This window comes from Etheostoma spectabile, chromosome 6 (assembly GCF_008692095.1).
Source record: "Etheostoma spectabile isolate EspeVRDwgs_2016 chromosome 6, UIUC_Espe_1.0, whole genome shotgun sequence".
Classification (NCBI taxonomy): Eukaryota; Metazoa; Chordata; class Actinopteri; order Perciformes; family Percidae; genus Etheostoma; species Etheostoma spectabile.
This window is the reverse complement of record NC_045738.1, coordinates 13,716,973-13,723,226: the sequence shown is the minus strand read 5'-3', so window position 1 is coordinate 13,723,226 and position 6,254 is coordinate 13,716,973.

Below are 6,254 nucleotides of genomic sequence, written 5' to 3'. Positions count from 1 at the left end.
TCATGACCGAAAGAACAAGATCCAGGGTACAAGCGCCTGAAATGGGTTTCCTTAGGAGGGTGGCTGGCCTCTCCCTTACCGATAGGGTGAGAAGCACAGTCATCTGTGAGGAGCTCAGAGTAGAGCCGCTGCTCCTTCGTGTTGAAAGGAGCCAGTTGAGGTGTTCCAGGCACGTCCAGCTAGGAGGAGGCCTCGGAGAAGACCCAGGACTAGGTGGCAAGATTATATCTCCAACCTAGCCTGGGAACGCCTCGGGTATCCCCCAGTCGGAGTTGGTTAATGTGGCTTGAGAAAGGGAAGTTTGGGGTCCCTTGCTGGAGCTGCTCCCCCCGCAACCCGATACCGGATAAGCTGACGAAGATGGATGCATGGATGGATGGATGGATGATTTACCTCTTTGTTTTAATGCTGCCTGGCGCTCTCTCTCTTCAGTAACTCTCTACCTCAGTTATCTACATACCTTTACCGTGCAAGCGGCCACTCATCAGCCTGTCTCTAAAACACTGTCATTTCGACCAGTTGAGTTTGTGAAATAAAAATAAAACAGACTGCAGTGCATGATGACACCAACAGATGGATGGTGTAAGAAGATTGATTCCACGTAGTGAGTGATAGAGTGCACTGTAAGAAAGAAAAAAAAATCTAATATTTTTTCTTATTATTTGGGGGGCTTAGGAACATTTGGGATAGCTTCAGCCCCCCTAAGGACGTCCACGATGCAGAAGCTTTCAAAGGGATCTCGGTCTTTGGTAACTGGATAACATAATTTTTTTTTAAGTAACTTCAGTGAAACATTCAAAAGCATTTTGGTGGTTGTGAATCATTGTTTGGGGTGATATGTTTAGTCTCGCAACAGAAAACGCAACAATTTCTGGATCTGTGGGGACACACAATCTGGGTGGAAATCACTTAAAATCAGTACTCCTTCAAATTTGGTTATTTTGGTGACAGTTGAGAAAAAACTTAAAACAATGAGTGTTAAAACTTCTGAAGGATTTTTGAGGGTTAGGTTCCTGAAACCATCTTGGCACAGACAATATCTACTCTACATCTACTTTTGTTGTATTTGTGTTTTATTAAATGCCATACCTTCCACCTCAACGTTTAGCTTAAAACCTCAAAACAATTGAGCAATGTCTTCAAATAGCAATACAATAATTGCAAGTAGAAACATACTTTTACCATCTTTTTGTGTACAGTATGTGATTATTTATTTTCCATTTCCTTAACATTAAGCCTTGATATGGATATTTAATGTAGTTTAACATCTACTTCTGTGCAATAACTGAAATATAATTTGCAAAGGTAATTTAAACTTATATTTCATTGGTATGAAATGGTGTAATGAAAACAATCCAATATCAATACACCACTACTGCTACTAGCACCATCAGATGGATTCATATTGTTTACAACAGATTCTTGCTCATCGTCATGTTGCACTGGAAAGCCATACAGCATTTTTATATTCCTCCATCACTACTATACCATGGCTTAAGATATTCTGGTTCATGAGCTGTGTATTAATGAGTTGCCCTTTACACATTGCTGTTGTACCGGGATAATCTTTGTGTACTTGTGGCTAGCCTGTCAGCTTGAATGAGAGTCATCATTCCTTGACACCTCCTTGGAACAAGATGTTATTGCCCTCAGTACTGCAGCTGACTGCATGTATTTTGTCTGTCACACAATTTTTAGTAAGGTCTCTGATGCTGGCACAAACCATCGTTTATTTAAACTTTACAGTATACTTAGGCTTCATTAGCATATGACTTCTCTAGAGGACTGAGTGATTTACGTAAATGAAGAGGTGTACCTAATAGAGTGGCCACTGAGTGCACAACGCAATGTTGAACTGCAAAAGCACGGCACCTTCTTGATGAACACTACTCTACATTAAATGTTCAATGGTGTTATTTTATGTATGCTGGAAAAAAATTGCCTTTCATCCAGTTCTATATTTATATTCATGAAAAGCCTCTACCCAGTCATTATCAGGGTCAAACACAGAACAAAAAGAGCAAGTCACCAAGGCATTTCATGGGCAATGTCTCTATCAGGCTATTTCACCTAGAGTCAAATGGATAATTCAACATGATGGTGTGAGGATAAAGCTGATACTGGTGCTGTCGGTGATTTGCAATAAAAGAGATGGGGTCTGGAATAAACAATTGTTTTCTCTCGTTCTGCCATTCTGCCATATGGTGTCTCCCTGTACAAATACGATGCATGTAATGCCAAGCTAATTATTGAATGTAGAATATGCTTGAGCATTCCTCTGTGGTGCCACTTCATTAGAGTAGTATGGTGTGTTCTAATTACACACTTATTAATTGTTCATCATATTTAATGGTATTTGGAAGGACAGTGCTATTGACCTTCTAATAGTCTTGTAATCCAGCTTCTTTGGCACACTGCCTAGACAAATGAAAATGCATCAGTAGAGATGTGCAACTTGTCGCCTTCACCTAACAGATCGCTGTGGCTTCTTTCTTAGTCTCTTGCGAAAATTAAAAATCATAGGCAGACTTATGCAGACAATTTTAAAATCAGCGGCCGCTGTTAGCGCCAGCATGTGTTTCGCCAGTTAAACACTTTTATTGGGAAGCAGCAGCAGTAATTAATGTTGAACAATAGTGAGGCTGATATCATTGATATAGAATTACTGTAATGTGGATTACATGCTGCATATTTTTATGTGAATCCCTTGTACATGTGAAGGCAATCTGAATCCAACAATGAAACCAACAATGAAATCTATTATATTATTTACAATATGAAATATAGGAAATTAAATCTATTATATTATATCTATATAAACAATTATAGAATGTACAAACGCACTGAATGGCCACTAATGAAAAATGCCGACCATACATAGTATCAAAAAAAGGGTTTTATTTCCTAAAAGCCTTAGGATTTTAACTTTAAATTTAACTTCCCATGCTTGGTTTGTAATACCCTGTGTTCCTCGAAGGTGATATATACCTTCATTCCTCCAGAACAATTTTTGTTCAGCTGCATCCTTTACAGTATATCCTGCGTTTCCTAGAGGGAATTCAGTTTTCTGGAATGATGACATTGCCTATAATAAGGTTCAGCGCACACTGGCTCTCCTATCAAGCCAATTCTCTGATGCAGCTTCAGCTAGGATGGTCTCTTACCCAGTGGGTCCACAGAAATGGGCATGGCGTGGGTCGACATTCATTCACCCCCAAATGGGTCGATGATGCACAGCCATCGGGCTCCAGCACATCGCCCTGGAGTGTCAAGCATAACATCACCCACTGTCTGCCCTGTCAAGGTCATCAAAAAGAGCACTGGTCTGGACATGTGCCACCAGAGTGAGAAAACCACCACAAGCGAGCATGAGTAACAGACCGAGGCGGTCTCCATAATGGGAAAGACGCTGGAGGTCAGCTTTAGGTTGTACTTTCTCCATGCGGCACTTCACTTATCATACATGGCACAGTACCGTGAAATATGTGAGAATAAATCTGAGGACTTGATACTGAGGACTGTACTGTAAGTCCTAATGTCATTCATTGCCTCTGCTATTCACAACATGAGGAACGCTATGTAAAACCACTCTAGATAAATAGTTTATGGTTTTACATTAGGCTGAGACCTATTAACATTAAATCAAATATAGACTTTCCATCATAAAAAGAAAAATGTCCCTTTTCCTTAAAGCTACTCTGACTTAATTGAGTGCCGCCACATACAGCTGCCTTTTTGAGTGGAATAATTCCTTTCATTAAAATCCATTTAGTAAATGTGCAGTTTATTTTCAAAAAGGCTCATTTCTTAAAGTCTATATTACTACTTCCAGAGATGATCTACATTATTGCACCACCAGTCCAGCTCAGTGTTTTTCAGTGAGCATATAGCTGTTCTTTAAAAGCATGTGCACACATTAGCATGTAGTGTTGTATCAGTCTTCCCAAATTCTGTTTCATGTTCCCTGAATCTCCCATAGACGTCTAGGGATTTCTTCATCTACTGTTGCCTCACTCATTATTTGTTCTTCCTTGTAGTCTTTTCTCACTCATATCTTATTACCAACTACTCTTTCTTTACTTTGTTATCAACCCTTAGTTCTTCCTTCACTGTCTGTCTGTACCTCTTAAATCTTTATGGCTATTATCTTCAAATCATGCCCTCATTCTCTTTGCCTTTTTCCTATTCTGACCCCATATTTTTTTAATTTCGTCCCACTGCTCCTGCTCCCGCTCCCTCCATCTCTCATGTCCTTTCACATCTCTCTCTTTCTCTCTCTTCATCTGGCTGGCTCCCATCCTCCCTCGGCATCTCTCTCTTTTACATACTCCTGATGCGTTCCTGCTGGCCCCGGTCTGTCCAAAGGGATTAATTGATAGTGAGAGATAATAAATCTTCCCATTAGGTGCAAGGCCCCTGCCCATCGCTCATTATGTGCCTGCTGCTCCTCAACGCCATGGCCTGGGGTTTCCCCTGCTTTTTTTACACGCACGTCTGCCATCCTAATGCCAGCAAGGTTAATCTCTGCCTATTGCAGTTGATTGGCCACCTCACGTCTCAACACAATCATTCATCCATGAACACTATTGGATGCTCACATGTTTCTTCCTTTCACCCTCTCTAGTTTTGCAAGATGGTCAGTGTTTTTACATGGCCTCTGCAGCCTTACGTAGCAGCTGTTAAATGCAAACGTAATGTACCCTGTTTTGAGTTCCTGGCGTACAAAAATGTACTTTTGCTTTTTTCTTATTTAGTATAAGGCAATATACAGTATATTGCATTGGAAATGTTGAATGATACTGTATAATTCTGTCTACCATATTTTTTGAGAGATCTTAAAATGTTCAGCCTTCAAAGCTTGTTTTTGGCACACAAAGCTGCCACATGCATTAGCCTCTTTGATAGTTGCCGACCTGTATCATGCTACCTTATGTATCTGGGCAGCTGTTCTGTCATCTATTTACTAAGATCTAATCTATCTCATTGTTAGCAATATAGGATTATCAGTTTTAAATACTTTGTCAATCTTAATCCTGCTTACTGTATAAGCAATGTGGCCATTGCTTGATGTTTTATGTGTCCCTTCAGTTTGACTTTCATGTCACATAAAGCTGTCTGGAAGAACACAATCCCTAAAGTGTTAAATCCTTAAATGGAGGACATCCAATACTTGAATAAGCAGGGTATTTGTCCGAGAATGTTCTGTTGACCAAACTTCAGCCAAATTTGTTTGTGGAAAACAAAGAATCCTGCACACTGTATATGAAATCTGTACAAGTGATGGTCCATCACTTGTACAGATTTTATCTACTTTATTAGGTCACTGATGGACAGTGTGGAATTTTGGTTTTCTTCAATTGAAATCATTTTAAAATGGTTAATGTCCACACAAATCTACAACTTGCAGAATAGTTTATTTTTAGTAAGTGAAATGTTTATTTTTGCACGCATGGAAACGACTGTAGAATGCATAGAATCTGCTATCTGATATCTGGTAAAATAGCCAGCAAAGTACACTTAGAAAAAGGATATGCCGTAATTGTCAACCGGTTTCCCATTTACTTAAAATATAGTTTCAATACATTTGTTTTTGTTTATTCACTGTACTTTTTATGCTCATTAGTCATATCTTATTCCATCATAAACTGTGCTGTGATCCCTATCATTTTCTGGTCATTTGAAAAAAATCTGCAAGAAAAAATACTGAGTTTGAAAATTGAGTTGGTATCAATATTTTACTTATTGTAACATGTACGCCTAGTAAGCCTAGTACCAAGTAGTCTGTATCCATCTCGTTCAACTTCCCAGGATTGCTCCGTTGCCGTTGGAAATTCTTTTCAGCTGTTCAGTTACCTTGGACTTTCTTTGTATTGCCATTTTTAAACTCTGGTGGATTTATGAGGATTATGATTAACTGCTCCTCAGATCTCTGCAGGGTAAATCCAGACAGCTAGCTAGACTCTGTCCAGTTTTAGGTTTTTGTTGCACGACTAAAACAACCTTTGAACGTACGTCTGGCAAAGCAAGTCAAAAAGGCTGTTTTATGCTTCTGTGGAGGCTCCACGCAGAGCTTTTGCCATAGCCTACGTGAGTGGCCTGGTGTTTATACTGTGCTGGGGTGTGCGTTGACTTGTGTTCCGGCATGAGTGTGTGGTAGAGGGAGAAGGGATAGAGTGGCGGCAACTGGCTTCGGAGCGAGTACTGACTCTAGAGTCATAGTGAGTGAAACAAAGTGTCTCACGTGTGCTTTCTTA